Raw genomic sequence first — 22,680 nt, forward strand, 5'->3', positions numbered from 1 at the left:
CCAGTGAAGGGACCTTAGAATTGGAGTAATGTGCTCTGTTCTTTTTGTTCGTGTGAGAACCCTCGCCGCTGCATTTTGAACCAGCTGAAGTCATTTGATGGTCTTTTTTGGCAAGCCTGTGAAAAGGCCATTGCAGTAATCAACCCTACTAGAGATGAAGGCATGTATAAGTTTTTCCAGATCATTTTTTGACATAAGTCCTCTTAGTTTGGAAATGTTTTTTAGGTGATAAAATGCTGTTTTAGTGATTGCTTTCATGTGACTGTCAAAGTTTAGCTCGCTGTCAATGAAAACACCAAGATTTTTAACCATTTCTTTAGTTTTAATCCCTTTTGTGTCAAGAATAGTGGTAATCCTGAGTCTTTCATCTTTTTTCCAAATAGAATTACTTCTGTTTTATCTGTGTTCAGCTGAAGAAAATTTTGTGACATCCAGCTATTGATTTGATTGATACACTGGTAGAGACATTCAAGGGGGGCATAATCATTAGGTGATAGAGCAAAATAAATTTGGGTGTCATCTGCATAGCAGTGATACAAAATTGAATTTTTATTGATAATTTGCCCAAGTGGGAGCATATAAAGGTTGAAAAGTAATGGTCCAAGAATCGACCCCTGGGGGACACCACAGGTCAAGGACATTGACGTTGAGGAACAATTTCCCAGGGTAACAAAGAAGCTTCTATCTTTTAAGTATGATTTTAACCAATTGATAACTTCACCAGTCAATCCAACCCAGTGTTCAAGTCGATATAGCAGTATGTTGTGATCAACAGTATCAAAAGCTGCACTGAGGTCCAGTAATACCAGGACCGATGTTTTGCCTGCATCAGTATTAAGACGTATGTCATTTATAACTTTAATCAGCGCTGTTTCAGTGCTATGATTGGCACGAAATCCTGACTGAAAATTATCAAAACGGCTGTTTGATATCAAGAAGGCAGTTAATTGATTGAAGACAATTTTTTCCAGGATTTTCCCGATGAATGGTAGATTTGATATTGGCCTGTAGTTATTTAACACTGAAGGATCCAGATTATTTTTTTTTAAGAAGGGGCTTTACAACGGCTTTTTTTAGGGACACAGGAACAACGCCAGTCTCCAAGGATGTATTTATAATTTGAAGCACATCTGTAATTATAAGATGAAGAACAGACTTAAAAAAGTTGGTGGGCAGAATGTCCAATTCAGATGTTGAGGAACTGAGATTTTGTACAGTTTTTTCAAGAGTCTCATAATCAATTAAACAGAATTCTGACATTGTGTTAAAGTTATCTATCTGTGTCATTGGTGATTGCAGTTTTTCAATTTTTTGCAACTGAGATATATTATGAGAAATATTCTGCCGTATTTTATCAATTTTACCTTTGAAAAAAGATGCAAACTCATTGCATTTATTAACTGAGAGAAGTTCAGGTGCTAATTGTGGTGGGGGATTAGTTAGCTTCTCTACTGTTGAAAATAGCACACGGGCATTGTTCATATTCCTGCTGATGATGTTGGAGAAGAAAGACTGTCTTGCTTTACGAATTTCATAAATATAATTACAAAGCATCTCTTTATGGATTTGATAATGGATGTGAAGTTTAGATTTGCGCCATTTTCTTTCAGTCTTTCTACATTCTCTCTTTAGCAGTTTAACAGCCGGGTACTGCTTCCATGGTGCTTTCTGCTTATCATTGACTCTTTTTATTTTGAATGGAGCAATATCATCCATAATTTGGGTCATATTTAAATTAAAAAATTCCAGTAAATCATCTACAGAGTCTGACATTTTGGTTGAGTTCTGAGAGAGAGCTTGCTCAAAAAGAGCACGTGTTGTCTTTTATGACTCTCCTACCTATAGTCGTTGAGCTATTCTGAATGTGAGGAGACATAGAAACATCAAAGAAAACACAGAAATGATCAGATAAGGCCAGGTCAACAACAGTATTAGAAACAGTAAGACCCTTTGTGATGACGAGGTCAAGAGTATGACCATGAGAGTGGGTCGGCCCCTGTACATGTTGTACTAGGTTGAAGTTGTCAATAATTGCAAGTAGTTCTTTGGCATAAATGTTATCAGTATTATCTACATGCAAGTTAAAATCCCCAGATATAATAAGACAATCAAACTCTAAGCAAATGACTGATAACAGTTCACCAAACTCTTCAAGAAAGACTTTGGCTGAATGTCTCGGAGGCCTATAAATAGTTAATAATAATATGTTAGGAGAGCATGTAACAAGTGCACATAAGTGTTCAAAGGACATAAAATCTCCAAGTGAGGATTGTTTACATTGAAAAGAGACTTTGAATATATTTGCGATCCCTCCACCTTTCCCTTGTCGGGTAACATTCAAAAAATTAAAATTTGGGGGAGCTGCTTCAATAAGGGTGGTAGCACTATTTGCTTGATCCAGCCAGGTTTCAGTTAGAAGCAAAAAATCAAGATTGTGTTTGCAAATAAGATCATTAATTAAAAATGACTTGTTTAAAAGTGATCTAATGTTCAGAAGAGCTAGCTTTACAGAAATTCTAGAAGTAATATCTGGTTGAGCACTCTGATGCTGTTTTAAAACAGGAAGGAGATTAGATTGGTTCACCCCCAGGGTTAAATGTGCTCTATGTTTTCTGTTTCTTATCAACACAGGAATAGTGTCAACATTGGGTCCCAGCTGGTTTCCAACACTACACCCATTTGCAGGGACCCAGAGTACATCAAACAAGACTTTCTAAATGTTCCATTTGGTTTGAGGGTGAAAGGATTGGAGATGACATGTATCTTTTGGATGGTGAAAAAGATTTGTAGCCAGCTGAAAGTCCTGGACGAACACAATTTTGATGAACTGGGTACACTGCTTGTCGCGACAGATTTGGGCTGGAAAAAGAGAGTGTAGCCATTGGGAGCAATTTTTTCATGCTATTTGGGAAATCCATCCGAGGAGAAGTGGAGTCATCTGTCCTTGAATGTTGGGAGGCCTGCAAGTCAGATGTTTGTGTGTCCTTGATGACGACTTGCAAAGATGATTGTTTAGGCTTTGTAACTATGTCAGTCTGCGACATCTTATCAACTGTTTTCCTCGGTGCTGGCTGAGAAAAGATTGCCAATAATACACAATATTACCCAAGCCAATAATAATAATAATAATAATAATTATTATTATTGTTATTATTATTATTATTATTATTTATATAGTGACTTTCTCATACCCAAGGTCGCTTTACAATTATAAGGAAAGGGGGTGTTAGGTTTCTTCACCTCTGGCCCTCACCATCTTGAGATCAGTCCCCCCGTGTCACCCAGACGTCTGGGGGTGAGTCGCGAAAGAAAGACAGGAACCCCATGAGTTCACAATCTTTATTCACAAGTCCCCCCTGAGACGAGAGTATACAGGGGTTTTATGTGCGTGTTATCTGTAGATGAAGTGACATCACTGTTTGATATCTGTCTATGTGTGTGTGTGTCTGTGTGAATATGCAGCTGTGGGATGTGTGTGTGTGTGTGTGACATCATTGCAGACCTTGGCGCTGTTCAGACACATTTCTGATCAATAATATACATTTCATATCAGCGGATGTTCTTAACGACAATTTTTAAACAAAGACATGTTTAGTCTGGCAAAGAAGTGTCTTCTCCCCTGGACGAAGGTCACACAGTAACTTGGTCAAGTTACATAGGAATAGTTTAGAATCACTGTTATAGTATATGTAATAGTTTAAAATAATAAAAGATCTTAAAAAGCTCTAAAATATTAAAATCATAAAGTCTTAACAATGCTAAATTACATTCTGCATTCTAAAACTATAAAACTAACTTAAATCACTTAATGCAGCTTTAAATTTACATTAAATCTAACATTCAATCATTTCAATTTCAAATTCAACACTGGTTAAATCTAACAGGGGGAAAAAAAAGTCCACCAAATAAAGATCAGGATGTCATTCCAATGGGGTAGCAGCCACAGTCCTGCTTATAGGTTGCTCAAATGATCAGTCTTAGTTCACTCTGTGAGTGCAAAACTAAGCTGGTACTGTCGTGGAAACTCTCTCAAGAACAATCAAAGGTCAAAGAGTTTGCAGAAAGGTTTAGACTTTTATTAAATCAATAACAAAAGCCAAGTAAGTCTGCAGAGTGAACCGACTCAAAACCACAAAGTTCTAATTTTATACAGTTTCAAAATAACACAGTGTATGTCAATAATCTCATTGGTTAACATGTCACATCATACCACTTCAACATTTTCTATTGGGCAGTACCTCTCACACTTCTCATGTTTGGAATCAACCGAGCCAAATTTTCTAGTATGAATGGTCAGTTCAGGAAGAATCAAAACATATGATGAGAAGTGATGCATCGTGAACAACACAGTATTCAGATCAATTCAGGATTCAAAATGACTGGAGTCAAATCAGCTTAAAGACTGATACAGGCTGCAGGTACAAACAAGCACAACACTTGATAGGGTACAGTCGTGACCTTGGCCAGTCTGTGGAGCTTGTGCTGTAACGATACCCGATTCAGAATGATTTGATAAAATGTATTACGTTAGCGTGCAAAACACTCCGGCACATGAATCGCATGAATCAGAATAAACAATTGCTTGATTCAACATGGCCTTGGCTAGCTCATTACAACATATAATAATGCTGCAGGTGCTGGGTTAGAATAATCCACGTTTTGAATAGGCCTGTGATTTATCAGAAAACAACCTTTCAGTATAAGCAACCTCAAAATCTTTAATGTATTTTACTTGTTTACTGTAATTATGATAATTTATTTTTGCTTTTAATAGCATTAACTTCAATTACTCTTTACTGAAAATCAACATACCTGGCTTTCAATCAATATATATTCAGCATAAGACGAATCAAGGTATGTGTGTGGTTACATATGCACAAAAATATAAACAGTTTCAGTATTTTGAAAAGTAGACCTGTACTCTAGCCTTTCCTGCGCACCTCTGGCCTCGTCTTGTCAAAGTTAATTCAAATGCAAATCTGGGTGATCATTAATTTGTGTATTTTAGGGGAGTGGCTTTGTAGCTGTTACTTCTCTCAATAACCAGTGCAGAGTGCAGTGGCTTGAACTTATTATTAATTTCCCATTTTGGAGGTCTCTGTTCTTCATTTAACTTGTGTAAACAATGCTGGATGTAATCCTTTAAATGGTTAGGAAATACTGTAAACTAAATCCTGTGTATTTTTGGTTTTTGCCAAGATGTTCAGTAATGGGTATTTTTTATTTTGTATTTTAGATATGTTCACTCATTAGTCTGCATTTTTTAATAAAGGTAAATCCTGAGCAAAGAAAAATCAACATCTCATAAGCCCATGTGTTTTTTCCTCCTTAAAGCCACAGAGAGCCAATCAATCATACACAACTGTTATGTATCTGTTGCTGTCATGGTTATGTATTGCAATATACTTATCAGAACCAGAAGTGCAGGACTACCCGTCCTTTTTTTTTAACATCAAAATTAAAATGTTTACAAAAGCTTACACATGTTTTCTATCCAAAAAAGTGGCTGTTTGGATTTACAAATACATATCCACTGCTTGGATAAGTAAACAAATAAACAAATACTTATCCATTGATTGGATAGTTACTGCAGTGAGCAATAGGTTTCAGCTGCAACAAGTCTTTCAACCCGAAATGATGCAGTGAGTAGCTTCTCCTTTCCTAAACTACCATGTCAGAAGCTGTATCCAACCCATTATTAAAACCTGGAAGGATGGTGGTGAACCTTCAACTTCACAGAAGAAACCTGGTTGAAAAAAACTTCATGTGATAAGATATTGCTTCAATACTTGGTGAAGTGAAATCATAACAAATCAACAATAGAACTCACAGCTATGTTTGCTAGTGAAATTAAGAGCATTTTCACACTCACAGTGTGATGAGATCTCACAGGATTGGTGCTTAACAGTTGTGCATCCATAAGAAAACCACTTGTTAGTGAGGATAATCAGGAGAAAAGGCTTCATTTTGTTAGGGAGCATAAAAATTGGACTCTGGAGCAATGGAAATAAGTAATGTGGTCTGATGAGTCCAGACTGACCCTATTCCAGAGTGATGGACATGTCAAGGTAAGAAGAGAAGCTCATGAAGCGATGCCCCCATCATGCATACTGTCCACTGTACAAGCCTCTGGAGGCAGTGTTATTATCTGGGGTTGATTCAGTTGGTCAGGTCAAGGCTCAGCAACGGTATGGGGCAATAAAATGAAGTCAGCTGATGGTTTTTCTTCCCTGATGGAACAGCCATATTCCAGGATGATGGCAGGATTCATTGGACTCAAATAGTGAAAGAGTGGTTCAAGAAGCATGAGGAATAATTTTCAATAGGAATTAACCACCAGAGAGTCCTGATCTTAACCCCATTGAAAGTCTATGTGCTGGAGATTTTACAGAGTGGCTCAAATTTCCTGTCATCAATACAAGATCCTGGTGAAAAATTAATGGAGCTCTGGATGGAAATAAAAGTTGTGACATCATGTACATTGAGGTTGTCAAAACTGTGAATGTGTACCGTAATCAAAGCTATCCATGGCTTTCCTATGAGAGACAGTTGGGGTTGCCATGAGACCCACCTCTCCCGGATGCTGGTTTTTGATTTCCAGTTTATCCAAGCAGCTGAGGCTGAGGGAGTTGAACGTAGTTGAGCAGAGCTAGCTACGACAACCCTGTTTTAGTCAGAAGATAATGTCTTTTTAAATGTCTTTCTCTGGTTCAATGTGTGCCATTGTTGGGTGCACAAACAACTCATGAAAGCTTAAAGATTTTATGAATGGAATCTGTTTTGAGCACAGAAGATCAGGCAGCACAGAAGATCATCGGCTGCACTCTCCCCTCCCTGATGGACATTTACACCTTCTGCTGCCTTAGCAGAGCTAAGAACATTATCAAGGACAGCTCCCACCCTGGCTTTGACCTGTTACCCTCAGGGAGGCGCTACAGGTGCATCAAAACAAAAACAAATAGATTCGAAAACAGCTTCTTTCTAAAAGCCATAACCACCCTGAACTCGAATATACTCTGACTTTATAGTCTAACTCCCCAGTGCAATACTTCATAATATGCAATGCTTTATTTTACAATGTGACTCTCTTTGTGCAATAATTTATAATGTACAATACTTTATAATATGATTCTCTCTGTGCAATACTTTAAATGTCCAATACCTCACTCCATAATGTGAAACACAACACATACGCCTCAGGACTGTGCACCTTACACTCTCACCTTTTTTTTCTCTCTCTTCTTTTCTACATGCTGTTTGCACTGTTATTGGAGTTGCTTTTAATCTCATTGTACATGGGTATAGTGACAATAAAGGCATTCTATTCTATTCTATTCTATTCTATTCTATTCTATTCTATTCTATTCTATTCTAAATGGACTCGCAAGATGTGATGTCCAGCACCATACGCTGCTCATCTGTACATGCAATTCCTGTCTTTCCACTAACCACTGCATTTTGGACCCAAATCAACAACATTAATTCTATGTAATTGTTGTTTAGAAATTGTACATTATTCAAACATTACATGGCATTACAGTCATTTAGCTGATGTTTTTATTCAAAGCGACTAACAATAAGTGCATGTAGCCAAGAGAATCCAAGAGCGACCAGTGCTGAAGTACTAGTGTAAACAAACAGCCTACAAATATCATCCAATGTCTGGAATGATCAGAGTAGTTAAGAAGTTGAAGAAGCTTGGACAAATACATAGACAAAGAATTATTTAAGTATGGTATGTTTACTGTTTCCAAAGTTTGACAGTATTTACATCTGCATTAAAATGGTTAGTTTAGGCTTCTCTCCTAGCTTTTGCTTCTTGAGCTGATACAAGAGACATCACGGTACAGTAGGCTGGTAGAGTTCTATTAGACTCGAGCTAGGTGCTTATGGTTAATATGGTTATAGTTATGGTTGTGGTATTCGGCAGACCCTTTTGTCAAACGTGACTTATAATATATAAACACTACATAATTAGTAAACAAATACAATAATACAATAGCTCTACTCTGACATGGTCTACCTTCCAGATGATAGCTGCTGCATGACTGCAGGATTTCCCTAACCTTGCAATGCAGGAACAGCTGGCCATTTCTATCATGCCATTGGCTCTCATCATTACCCAAGTCAGGTGTTTGGGTTTGTTCATGCTCTGGGTAGGCTCAACCTTAGCCTTTAAGCAAACAAACTTGCCCTCTCTTTTACACATAATTTTCCCAATTTCATAACTGTGTAGATAATCGTACGCCTCCATGCTTTTGTAGCTCCTTACCATCAAAACCCTCACTAAGAATAAAATAATTGACACTCTCAATGTAGCTGATGTCGGGCCACAACTTCATGTCGTCTATCCATTCCGTGAGGGTAGACGGATGGGACATTGTGATTGTATTATCCCCAGAGCACGTCAGAAAATCGGACCCATGTAACCTTCATTTAGTCATCTTTGATCTTACCTACGGTACCTAGCAGTTAGCATTAGCTACAAATGTCAACAGAGTGGAGCAGAAGAAAGATACCAGCTTCCGCTATGACGCAACAATGAATCATGGAAAAGGTGAGAGTTCGGGAAAGTTGGGGGTAAATGTATAAAAGCTTTCCAATAAAATATTAGTGTGCAAATTTATTTTTTTTGGCCAGGTAGAATATTAACCCCATAAAATGTCAATAGTAAAGATTACTCCTACGGTGTCTCTCTTGTAAATCTGTCTTTTCTTGTTGTATACATTAAAATTGGAAAAAAGAGAAAATCATGCTCCAAGTGACCTTCATTAAAACAATATCATTGTCATAAAGTCATAAAGATATCAGTCATAAAAGATAATAGCAAAAAAAGATGATCGATGATAATTTTCCAATGTATTTCATGTATTATAATCACTAAATATTCTCAATGAAAATGTAATCACTGCAAGTGAAATGATTAAGCTTGTTTTAATAGTCTCTAAGTAAACCTCTGTGAATTCCTGAAACAATCCAGTTGCATGTTTGAGATTAAACAAGAAACAAGGGGAACTTATTCTTTGTAAACCTGGTCTTCAACATAGTCATTGGCAAAGCTAATGATATTAGTGACTGCCATGAGAATCAGAATATCCATGTGCAAGTCGTTGGTAACCTGCTCATGGTAGTTCCTCACAGGAAAGATGCAGTTCATCGGGACTCCCAGTTGAGCACTGCACTCTTCCATCTATGACAAAAAAAAGACATGTTATACTGGGGGAATCATGTTAATATAAAACTCTTACGTCTGTTAAAGGGTTCTATGCTGCTGAAAAACTCCAAAGAGTAGATGGGAGACCTACAGGCAGTAAATAAAGGGAGGAAAAGATGACTGTTGTTGTTGTTCTCACCTTCCATTTGATTTTTTTGCTGGTGTAGATCTTCTCCAGGTTCTTGTTAACAAGGGGACATGCTTTGTCAACCAGTGACATGATGACAACTTGAGGAATCCCTGTTAAATCACCAGAAACAAACAATTCATTACTATCTAGCTTTCATTTATATGACCCTACTCATGCAAAAACTTGACTCATGGTACAAATAGTTTTATAGATGACCAGATTTCTGTCCATAATTACAGTATATGTTCAAAAGTACGTGGACACCTGATCATCACACCCGTTCCTGTTTGTTGAACATCCCTTTCCAGATTTTGGGGTGGGTCTGTGGGGATGTGTGTTCATTCAGTTACAAGAGCATTAGTGAGATCAGACACTGATGGTGTTTAGATTAGATTAGATTAAATATAACTTTATTGATTAAGGAGGTCTGGGGTGCAGTCGGATGTTCCAGTTCATCCCAAATGTGTTCAGTGGGGTTGAGTTCAGTCAGGGCTCTGTGCAGGACACTCGAGCTCTTCACTCCAACCTTCACACACCATGTCTTCATGGAGCTCGTTTTGTGCACAGGGACATTGTCATGTTGGAACAAGTTTGGACTCTTAGTTCCAATGAAGGTAAACTGTAATGCTACAGTGTACAGAGACACTCTATACAACTGTGTGTTTCAGACTTTGTGGGAACAGTTTGGGGAAGAACCACATATGGGTGTGATGGTCAGGGGCACATACTTTCGGCAATATCGTGTATGTAAAAACTCACCTAAGTCCCTTGCCTTTTCCCGAACAGCTCTCATTTTCTGAAAAACATTGTCACTGGTGAGGGAGATTCTGTCCGCCGGTAGAACTCACCAGACAGTGCACTCTGTCTTTCAGGCTGGGCTTTTGATCACATTCCTCAGTTGATTTTACAGGGTTAAACTGAAAGAACAAAGTTCTTTATGTTTAGAGGTGAAAAGAACCACCTCAAATGCTTTTTAGATGTACATCAGACTGAATGAACTTCAGAAAGAAAGTACTAATATTAACTCGTGAATTATTCACTAACAACAGTGAATACTGGTAATTAGTTATGAGAAATATTAATCTATCATTATGCTAAAATTTGTTCGTCTGAATTTTTCACATCTTATGTTGTCATTGCCATAACCAAACTTATTCTGGAGAATACAAAATTCTCATAATAAGTCATGAACTTACAGTGTAACCACTTTTCACATGGCCCTTTAATATTTTGATTATATCTTCAGTCTGCACTCCTTCTGACTCCCCTGGCTCCAGACCCATGATGTCAGAAAGGGTGAATGGATAGAAAGTTCCAGGCCTATCTTCCTGAGAGTCCTCAGGAAGAACAATCTAGACCAGAAGCTGCTGTTGGCCTTCTACCGTTCCTCCACTGAAAGCCTGCTGACGTACTGCTTGTCCACCTGGTACGGGAGCTGCACTGCTGCAGACAGAGGGAGGCTTCAGAGGACAGTCGCAGCAGTGCAGAGGATTGTCGGCTGCCCTCTCCCCTCCCTGAAGGACATATACACCACCCGGTGCATCAGCAGAGCTCGGAGTATCATTAAGGACAATTCACATCCTGCCTTAGCTGTTTGAGCTGCTTCCTTCTGGGAGGCACTACAGATGTATTAAAACAAGGACTACTAGAATGAAAAACAGCTTCTTCCCAAGAGCCATCACCATATTGAACTCTGAGAGGAAACAAATATAATGTCGACATTATGCAAAACATCTGTCACTGTCCCTTTTACATTTTGTGCAATACAAATAATTTATTATTGATTCTGTACATAGCCATCCATATTCATACTTGGATATAAGACACTTTTATACGTATTTCAATTTTTGTAATGTTTGTGTTAGGATTTAAGTGGTTTTTTTGTACTTATTTTTTTGCACTGGAAAGGGAGAAGCTTCTAATCTTGTTATACAGTTGATTGTAAAATGACAATAAAGGGCATTCCATTCTATTCTATTCTATCTGCAAACATCATGTTCCATGGTGACTCTTGCCTCACTTTGTCCGTCAAGCTATCGATCACTATGGCAAACAAGAAAGGACTCAAAGCAGATCCTTGATGAAGTCCCACCTTCACCTTGAACCATTCAGTCGTTCCAACTGCACACCTCACTGCTGTTTCACTGTTCTCATACATGTCTTGCACCACTCTATACTTCTCATTCACTTCACACTTTCTCATATAATACCATAACTCATCTCTCGGCACTCTATCGTATGCCTTCTCCAGGTCTACAAACACACAATGTAGCTTTCTCTGGCCTTCCCTGTACTTCTCCATTAACATTCTTAAAGCAAATATTGCATCAGACATGCTCTTCCTTGGCATAAACCCGTACTGCTGTTCACAGATTGCTACCTCTCTTCTCAATCTCGCCTCCAATACCCTTTCCCATAACTTCATGGTGTGGCTTATCAATTTTATCCCTCTGTAATTACTGCAGCTCTGTACATCTCCCTTATTCTTGTATATTGGGACTAGCACACTCTTTCTCCATTCATTTGGCATTTTCTCATTCTCTAGGATCTTATTAAACAATCTCGTTAGGAACTCCACAGCCGTTTCACCCAAACATCTCCAAGCCTCAATCGGGATACCATCTGGTCCAACTGCTTTCCCAGTCTTCATTCTTTTCATGGCTGCCCTCACCTCATCCTTACTAACCAACTTTACTTCCTGATTTGCTGTCTCCAACGAATCTGACCTTTTCTCTCTTGGATTCTCCTCATTTAATAAATCCTCAAAAGTACTCTTTCCACCTTCTTAATACACTCTCTTTGTCAGCACATTTTCCATTTACATCTTTCATCACTCTTACCTGCCATACATCCCTCGCTTCCCTGTTTCTCTGCCTAGCTAGTCTGTACAGGTCTTTCTCTCCTTCTTTGGTCTCCAGTCTTTCGTACAACTCCTGGTATGCATCTGCTTTCGCCTTTGCTACTGCTCTTTTTGCCTTCTGTCTCATCTCTCTGTATAACCGCCTGCTTTCCTCATCTCTCTGATCGTCCCAATTCTTCTTTGCTAGCCTCTTCTCTTTTATAATTTCCTGCACTTCTTTGTTCCACCACCATGTCTCCTTGTCTTCCTTCCTGATGACCACCCTAGCACCTTCCTTGCTGCCTCTCTTACTAGTATAGCAGTAGTATCCCAATCTTCTGGCAGACTTCCATGCCCACTCAATGCTCGTCTCATTTCTGATGATCAATCTCTTTTAGTTTCCACCACTTAATCTTCAGCTCCACTATTTCACGCTTCCTCTTTTTCACTTTCAAGCTCATCCTGCACACAACCACTCAATGTTGTCTAGCTACACTCTCCCCTGCCATCACTTTACAGTCTCCAATCTCTTTCATGTTACCCCTTCTACAGAGTATGTAGTCCACCTGTGTAGATCTTCCTCCACTCTTAAACATCACCCTGTGCTGCTCTTTCTTCTCGAAGTATGTATTGACTGTTGCCAAATTCATCCCCTTTGAAAAATCAACCACTATTTGCCCTTCCACATTTCTCTCTCTTACACCATATCTGCCCATCACATCCTCATCTCCTCTGTTTCCCTCGCCAACATGTCCATTGAAATCTGCTTCTATCAGCACATGCTCCTCCCTCGGTATACTTTCTACCACTTCATCCATCTTTTCCCAGAAAGACTCTTTCTCTTCATTCTCACATCCAACCTGTGGAGCGTATGCACACACAGCATTGATTATCACTCCTTGACTCTCCAACTTCATGCCTATCACTCTATCTGACACCCTCTTCATATCAATCACACTGTTGACCAACTCTCCCCTCAAAACAATACCAACACCATTTTTCTTTCCATCGACTCCATAATAAAACAACTTGCATCCACCTCCAATGTTCTTGGCCTTGCTTCCTTTCCACCTCATCTCCTGCACACACAAAATGTCCAACTTCCTTCTTTCCATCATACCTGCTAACTCTCTCGCTCTGCCAGTCAATGTTCCCACATTCAGTGTTCCTACACTCAATTCTAAGCTCCTTCCCTTCCATCTATCACGCTCACGCCTAACACGCCTCCCCCCTCTCTTTCTCCTTCTCTGATTTGACACAACAGTAGCATACTTTCCACCGGTACCCTGTTGACCAACAGTACCGGAGGCAGTTGTTAATCTGGGCCCCGACCGATCCGGTATGGTACTTCTCTTTTCAATCTGCATGTTAGATTTGGCACGGTTTTATGCCGAATGCCCTTCTTGACGCAACCCTTTCCAATTTATCCGGGCTTGGGACCGGCACCAAGAGTATGCTTATGCACCCCCAGTGGCTGGATTAATGTTACCAAAGTAATTTGTATAATTTGTTGTGATGTGTAGTGGACAACACATTTTGATTAAGGCTACTCATTTAGGCGAGGTCATCAATTCTGTGATGGCTACAATTTAGGCTATGGGAGATAGGGAATCATTTGTATCTTCAATAATAATAATAATAATACCTTGAAATTGCTTGGATTGAAGTAAACTATTTATTGAAATTGTGTTGTGTGTTTTGTATATTTTTAAATACATTGTACATTACTAGTCGCATATACGGTAATTAATTTAATATATTTACTTTCATGGGTCTAAAACATCTATTTCAGCTCACCTACAATTTCTCATCTCATTATCTCTAGCCGCTTTATCCTTCTACAGGGTCGCAGGCAAGCTGGAGCCTATCCCAGCTGACTACGGGCGAAAGGCGGGGTACACCCTGGACAAGTCGCCAGGTCATCACAGGGCTGACACATAGACACAGACAACCATTCACACTCACATTCACACCTACGGTCAATTTAGAGTCACCAGTTAACCTAACCTGCATGTCTTTGGACTGTGGGGGAAACCGGAGCACCCAGAGGAAACCCACGCGGACACGAGGAGAACATGCAAACTCCACACAGAAAGGCCCTCGCCGGCCACGGGGCTCGAACCCGGACCTTCTTGCTGTGAGGCGACAGCGCTAACCACTACACCACCATGCCGCCCCTCACCTACAATGTAAGAGTCTATAAATCTAAACTATGTACCCATACCAGAGATTTTCACATTGTCTTTAATTAATGTTAACCTAAAGCAGTTGCAGAATCGCCCTACAGTGCACTCAGTGAGGAAAATCCCACTTTTTATGCAATGCATGATCAAAATACATGAAAACCAGACATGTCCCCCCTTTTTATTACAAAGATGAAAACATTAGATATTTTAATGATATTTTCACCGCCAAACTGAAAATGCCCCCAGTTTTCTTCTCAGAATTCTGGTCACCTTAATCTTAAGCTCAATTAGTACCAAGAACCCACTGAGCTCTATATAAAATCTGGAGAGCTCATAGCCTATTACCCGCTGTAGAGATGAGTGAAGCCATGTGGCCACCATATTACCACTCCCACAGCGTGTATTCGGCTTATGTGTTAAACTGTGGTATCCGATCAGATTTGCCCCAAGAAAAGTATCTCCTGATGTTATTTTCCTTTCATTACTTCTTCTTATTTTCTCAACTTTAGCCACATTCCTTACATATCTTTATAGCGCTCCCCTTCACTATTATTGTTTTTTTTCCTTTTCCAGTTCAGTGTCTGATCATTTTTTTGAATGGCTCTTTTTTACTAGAGAGGTGGCTACAATTATCGACAATCCATCATTAGACACCTTTCAGATTTACCAATAAAAAACAATTTTACAAAGGTGAGTTTCAGTTACAACAGTTATTAATGGTTAATTAATCAACCGGAAGACCCCCCCCCCCCCCCCCCCTTGATCTTGTTGTCTGATGACGCAGCTCGTTATCTGAGATGGAATTTTTTTTTAGCATGATCAGCTAAATCTCCTTGTCGAAACCTACTTTGTTTCTTACTCTTTCATTTGACAGTCGCCATTTTGTATCTGTACACACGTTTGAGAAGTCACGTAAGGTGTTGATAATTCTGATCACTTTTATCCACCGTTATTGATACCCTGTGGAATTAAGTCACATTTACAACTGTTTTGTATCAATCTTTGTGTAACAGTATTGAAGTAGATGAAGGACTTTAAAAAAATAAACGTGCTGTGATTTATAATAATTTTTTTCCAATTCATAACAGAATGGAATGCTTACAGAATATTTGGAATCCTATTGCAATCAATAGAATTAGACCAGAATTAAATTCCTAGCATATAAAAAAAAAATTACATGCTTGAAATATTCACATTTTTCTCTTCCATTCAGAAAATATTTTTTTTTGCAGTTTGTTGTAAATGTCTACCACATATTACAATATCAGTAGACATTTTCTATTTTGGTTCGAGGAATGACGTGCGACCTTTGACCGGGATTTCCATGTGGTTACAATATCAATTGCCTGTTGACATTTATTGGTAAACTACAAAACTAGAAATTAATGCAAACAACAACGAATGATTAACAAAATGTGATCTACGAAAATACTTAGAAAGTGGGTAGAAAGTGGAACAAAAAGATTTTCTGATGCAGGTTAAACATTATCAGTTCATTTGTTTACAAACATTATAATTACTTCCTCATTTATGTAAGCAGCGACATCAGTATATTTATATAAAATATATTTTGTACTAAATATAAGTCTGTGCAAAACAGATTTCAAATAAAAACTATGTTAACTTAATACGACATACCGATTTTTTTTTTTAATAAATAATCATCTGGGTGTTGATAATTGTGGAACGGTGTCATGTGATCTGATATGCTAAGTAATCGGGAATCAACCCATTTTTTTTTCAGTGGAAGTTTGAGTAATTATTCATGCACAATTTCCGTATTGAAAGTGTTTTCTACTTTTGCAATGGCGAAAAGGTTGTTAAGGTGTCGATAACTGTAGCTGCCACTCTAGTGGCATATACGGTAATTAATTTAATATTTACTTTCATGGGTCTAAAACATCTATTTCAGCTAACCTACAATGTAAGAGTCTATAAATCTAAACGATGTACCCATACCAGAGCTTTTCACATTGTCTTCAGTTAATGTTAACCTAAAGCAGTTGCAGAATCGGCCTACAGTGCACTCAGTGAGGAAAATCCCAGTTTTAATGCAATGCATGATCAAAATACATGAAAACCAGAAATGTCCCCCCTTTTTATTACAAAAATGAAAACATTAGATATTTTGATGATGTTTTCACCGCCGAACTGAAAATGTTCCCAATTTTCTTCTCAGAATTCTGGTCACCTTCATCTAAAGCTAAATTAGTACCAAGAACCCACTGAGCTCTATATAAATTCTGGAGAGCTCATAGCCTATTACCTGCTGTAGAGACGAGTGAAGCCATGTGGCTGCCATATTACCACTCCCATCACGAGTATTCGGCTTGTGTGGTATCCGATCAAATTTGCCCCAAGAAAAGTATCTCCTGATGTTTTTTTCTCCTTTCATTACCTCCTCTTATTTTCTCCACTTTAGCCACATTCCTTACATATCTTTATTGCGCTCCTCTTCACTATTATTGTTTTTTTCCTTTTTCCAGTTCAGTCTCTGATCATTTTTTTAATGGCTCTTTTTTACAACTATAATTATTTTTACAGATATTATTTCAGTTTTTCTCTTATACAGTGTACCTTTCTCTTTACTTATTCTTCCTTATATAATTTATTTAGTTACTTTAATTATTGTACCAACACAAAGGCTGTACAATACTTCCTTTCTATTTACGACAGTTGTTGAAACAGGATTATTTTCTCATGTTATTTGATATTTAATCAATTCACATTTTGTCAATTTGTGCAAGTGGGTGTGACGTGTAGATGATCGACATCATCAATTGTTTTTAGCCTTAGGTAAATGAAAATAACTACTGACCAAACTAGAACAATAACATCTCTCTTTTTATTTGCATCCCTCACTGCCATCTGTGGTTGGTAGAAGAGAGCAACTGGACTTGCCTGAAGATTCTTGAAAACGTTTCGCCTCTCATCCGAAAGGCTTCCTCAGTTCTGTCTGACTAATAGGGAGTATCAAGTATTTATCCTCTCATGGATCATCATAGAATCCGAATCAGAATGCTGATGGCTGCATTGTAGGTGGCTGATAAAAGATGTCATAGACACCCACCTCTGTTCACTGATGGTCGTTCCAGGTTGACAAAAATGAACGATCCTCTCTGGCTAAGATGTCTGCCAGTTTTCTGGAAGTCCTCTCATACTCCCGCACCAGTCGAAGGGATCTCATCCCAAAGTGCGTAGAAACATATTTGTGAAGAATCTCAGTCATCCAGGTACATAGTAATCTGTGGTTGGTAGAAGAGAGCAACTGGACTTGCTTGAAGATTCTTGAAAACGTTTCGCCTTCCTCAGTTCTGTCTGACTAACTATGCACTTTGGGTTGAGATCCCTTCGACGGGTGCAGGAGTATGAGAGGACTTCCAGAAAACTGGCAGACATCCTAGCCAGAGAGGATCGTTCATTTTTGTCAACCTGGAACGACCATCAGTGAACACAGGTGGGGGTCAGCCACCTACAATGCAGCCATCAGCATTCTGATTCGGATTCTATGATGATCGATGAGAGGATAAATACTTGATACTCCCTATAAGTCAGACAGAACTGAGGAAGCCTTTCGGATGGGAGGCGAAACGTTTTCAAGAATCTTCAAGCAAGTCCAGTTGCTCTCTTCTACCAACCACAGATTACTATGTACCTGGATGACTGAGATTCTTCACAGATATATCCCTCACTGCCATTTCTGCCTCAGACTCTGGTCCTTCTTTCATTTAGGTTCTTGAGGCTAATTTACTCAGTTCATACACAAGTATAAAAATGATCACACCCTAGCTACCAGTACTCACAAGTGAAATGTCCATCAACAACCTTTGACCTGCCTATTTGTATAGTTCACTGCTGCACACGCAGGCATTTTTCTTCTAATTTTTCTAATTTTCAGTTGTGTAGCTTCCAGTGGTCTAACACTCACGATGGGAGTGGTAAGATGGCGGCCAGCTGGCTTCACTCTGACAAGCCTATGAGCTCTCCAGATTTTATCTCGAGCTCAGTGCGAGAGCCACTAGAATACTTTTCGAGCATCCATGAGACTTCAGCCTGTTTTTTGTGATTTCACGCCCTCTTGCGGCTGTCTAGGTGGAACTCACTGCAGGGGACAGAAATATGGATCTGTCCATGTAGGACTTTTATTTTGAAACCCGTAGTCTAGCCGGAAGTTCATATCCGCTTGAGGTGCAACATGTTAAAGTTCCCGCCCACTTTCGAGGGTGTTTATGTCATATTCCATTCCTCATTTCCGTGATGATGATCTGCAGATCAGCGGTATGAAGAGGAGGAGGAGCAGCAGCGCTCTGATGTCTGTAGTTAGATCAGATGACCGATTATGGCTGATCTTCACCCGCAGGTAGCATCAGACACTGCACTGTAAATACCCCTCTCACCCCGGGGTAGGATTCCGGGACGGGTTTATTCTGATGCATGATATTACTGAGCTCCGGTTGATGAGTTTATTTTAGAGGAAACCGGATATCCGGTTGTGTGCAGCTGTTAATCCATGTGTATGAGGTGATAGCAGTGTAAGAATATTTCGATTGTTATTTTAGTTTCTAAATGAAAGCTTTAAGATGTAACATTATCCTGAAACAGAGCAGTGTTCCTGTTCTCTAAAGGAGTCTTTCCAGTGCTCACACTGCAGCCCTGACACTCCCCCAGTCACACCCCCTCAGCGGCCTGCTGTTCCAGAAAAACAATCAACGACAAGCACTGTTACCACCACAGAGCTGATTACTTTCCTGTAACAGCACGCTCCCAAGAGTTTTATTCCTCCGACACCACAGCAAATTAACAATGATTACAATTTCTAGATGAGGGGTTTTCAAAGTGTGGGAGAGTCAGCCCCCCCCCCCCCCCCCCCAGAGAGCAAAGAAACAACAGCGCACCCCCTCCCCCCGCCTTACTATTTTTGTTGTTGCTATACTTAATGTTCCATTCGTATTTAAAAAAAAAATGGTTGTTGTACACATTATTTTTTTTCTTTTACACATTTTAAACATCTGTGCTTTTTGAAAACATCTTTTTTTACACATTTAAAACATCTGTGGTTTTTAAAACCTCTTTTCTTTTACACATTTAAAACCTCTGTGCTTTTTAAAACCTCTTTTTTTTTTTTACACATTTTAAACATCTGTGCGTTTTTAGAACCTTTTTTTTTTTACACATTTTAAACATCTGTGCTTTTTGAAAACATCTTTTTTACACATTTAAAACATCTGTGGTTTTTAAAACCTCTTTTTTTACACATTTTAAACATCTGTGCTTTTTAAAACCTCTTTTTTTACACATTTTAAACATCTGTGCTTTTTAAAACCTCTTTTTTTACACATTTTAAACATCTGTGCTTTTTAAAACCTCTTTTTTTACACATTTTAAACATCTGCTTTTTTAAAGCCTCTTTTTTTTACACATTTTAAACATCTGTGCTTTTTAAAACCTCTTTTTTTACACATTTTAAACATCTGTGCTTTTTAAAACCTCTTTTTTTACACATTTTAAACATCTGCTTTTTAAAGCCTCTTTTTTACACATTTTAAACATCTGTGCTTTTTGAAACCTCTTTTTTTACATTTTAAACATCTGTGCTTTTTTAAAACCTCTTTTTTTTACACATTTTAAACATCTGTGCTTTTTTTTTAAAAAAAAACATCTTGTTTTACACATTTTAAACATCTCATAGCATCGTTAGCTAGCACCTCTTGGCAGACAACACACTGTGGCAGTGGAGCATCTTCAGATCCAGTCCATGAAAATCCAAACTTTAAATAATCGTGGTCATACTTCCTTCTTTTTTTGCTTGGCCCAGACTCTGTCTCCTCACTCACTGTAGCTTTAGGTACTAAAAATCGATCCATTTTGTCTCTGGTAAAGGCTAGCTGAAGTTCGCTAAATGTCCGCAATAGTAACTTATTCTGGTTTATTTTTCCTCATGTTGCGCCCCCCTGAAGAACTCTGGCGCCCCCTAGGGGAGGCGCGCCCCACACTTTGAAAAGCCCTGTTCTAGATGATTAAAAAATAACAATACCAACAGATTGTACTTTTTATTCATTTATAGTTACATGTAACATTGTGAAAATGTTAGTTCCTGATTTAGTCAATTTGTGTTTGTTATTCCAATTGTAGCATTCAGGTAAAAGCTGATGAATTAAAACATGTAAAAGAAGTCTTTTCTGTGATATAAAGATCTGGCCTTGTGTAAAGATCTCACCTTGTGACCATGAAGATGAACAGTTTTCTTTTTTTTGCCTTTTTATCATGGTGTTTTAACAGAACTTTCCATGTTATTTTATTTCTACTTACAGAATGACAGAAGGTCTGTCATTAATGTACTGACTGTAGAATAACATAATGAGAAAACATTGTGCCTTCTTTTCCAGAGGATTTAATTTTATCCCTGGTCAGGGCCGAAACATAATCGTGGTATCCTTATATATTTCATACGTCGGAACATTTAGGACCGAGGAATGTTACATGTAGGCCTGTCTAATGTAAAAGGCAGCAGCAGCCCTACATTCCAGTCATATTTAGTGTCAGGTTTCATGAATGCTTCTTTATTATAACAACAAAAATAGTCCATAGTATCTCATCTCATTACCTCTAGCCGCTTTATCCTGTTCTACAGGGTCGCAGGCAAGCTGGAGCCTATCCCAGCTGACTACGTGCGAAAGGTGGGGTACACCCTGGACAAGTCGCCAGGTCATCACAAGGCTGACACATAGACAGACAACCATTCACACTCACATTCACACCTACGGTCAATTTAGAGTCACCAGTTAACCTAACCTGCATGTCTTTGGACTGTGGGGGAAACCGGAGCACCTGGAGGAAACCCACGCGGACACTGGGAGAACATGCAAACTCCGCACAGATAGGCCCTCACCGGCCACGGGGCTCGAACCCGGACCTTCTTGCTGTGAGGCGACAGGGCTAACCACTACACCACCGTGCCGCCCTGGTCCATAGTATATTTTAAGATTTTAACAAAGCTATGTTAATATGTTCAAAAGCTTTTATTTTTCTTGCATTCTCTATATTTTCTTTGTGTATGATTTTTCTTGAACTGCCTGCAACCTCTTATATATCCTCTGAGGAGTTTTTTGTTATCTTGTTGGAATTAATTAATCTATTTGTAAACAAATTGTAAACAATATGGACAGATTTCTTTTCCATGTTTACCATACTACTGTAAAATTTATCTTTCAGATTATCTTGCTATGTTTTTTTTTGTTCTAATGAAAAAATGTTGTGATTATTATGTAATAATAATATAATGAGAAACTTTTATGTCTGACCAGATCAGAAACATAATCATGGTATTATTATATATTTAATAAGTAGGAACATTTTGGATTGAGAAATGTTAAATCTAATTTAAATGGATGTTCAGTGCAACAGAGTGAAATCTTTCACTTACAGTTTATTCTGTTCCGGTTGTAGAGCTGAACCTGTATACTGCTGCTCCAGTTCTGTAAGTCTGAAACACTGAAGAAGTGTTGGATATAAAATTGGAACTGGGTATGACTTGGGTATTTACTTTTACTTTCCCAGAACTGCAATAATTCCAAGATTCATGATCCAAAATATCTGCTGCTATGTAAAATTTTAATCAGCAGTTTCACTCAATATGTCAGGATGATAAGTTTATATCTGAATGTGATTACTATGTTGCTCCCTTGGTAAAGAATAACGTGAGATGTGTATGTGAGAAATATCACTGAAAAGTGTGAGTAAAGCTTACTGTATATCATAAATATCATAAAAGCACTGAATTTTCTTATAGAAACTTAATTTATTTCTTCATTTTGTAAAACATGTTCAGGCTGAGAGAAGTGAAGGGAAAATAGTTGCTTTTATGAAGCCTTTAAAGTGCTGATGACACGTTTTTGACATCTTTGGCGATGTTTTATAACATAAAAAGTAATTCCCGATGACCCATATATTAATTCACGAAGGCGCCTATTTTACAAGTTATGATGATAAACGCAGCTATTTGGGCAAATTTGACGGGGCTGCAGCACCCAGGAGACGAAAGAGGAGGAGGAGCTATATGACGTCAACGAAAGAACCTTCCTCCTAACTTACCAGTTTGTTGTTGATGCGAGAGGTGTTCAGTTTATCATTATTAGTATTTTTATTAGACATTATTAGACATTATATATATATATATATATATATATATATATATATATATATATATATATATATATATATATTAGTTATTATGCCTTCGCGTTGTGTTGCCGGCTTTTGCTCCAAAACCCACAAGGATGGGGTAAGTTTATTCAAGTTTCCCAGAAATCCC

General features: G+C 38.4%; 1 protein-coding gene and 1 pseudogene across 1 annotated transcript in view; both read right to left on the reverse strand.

The window, feature by feature from the left end:
- LOC132866030 (interferon-induced protein 44-like) overlaps positions 1-21,829 on the reverse strand; it is a 91,955-nt gene extending 70,126 nt beyond the window's left edge. Inside the window, exon 1 of the mRNA XM_060898586.1 lies at positions 21,793-21,829. The gene's annotated coding sequence lies outside the window, so the exon portion shown is untranslated. The remainder of the gene's footprint in view (positions 1-21,792) is intronic.
- On the reverse strand, positions 9,017-10,627 carry LOC132865743 (interferon-induced protein 44-like; annotated as a pseudogene).
- Positions 21,830-22,680: the final 851 nt, after the last annotated feature.

The sequence above is a fragment of the Neoarius graeffei genome, chromosome 18 (assembly GCF_027579695.1).
Source record: "Neoarius graeffei isolate fNeoGra1 chromosome 18, fNeoGra1.pri, whole genome shotgun sequence".
Classification (NCBI taxonomy): Eukaryota; Metazoa; Chordata; class Actinopteri; order Siluriformes; family Ariidae; genus Neoarius; species Neoarius graeffei.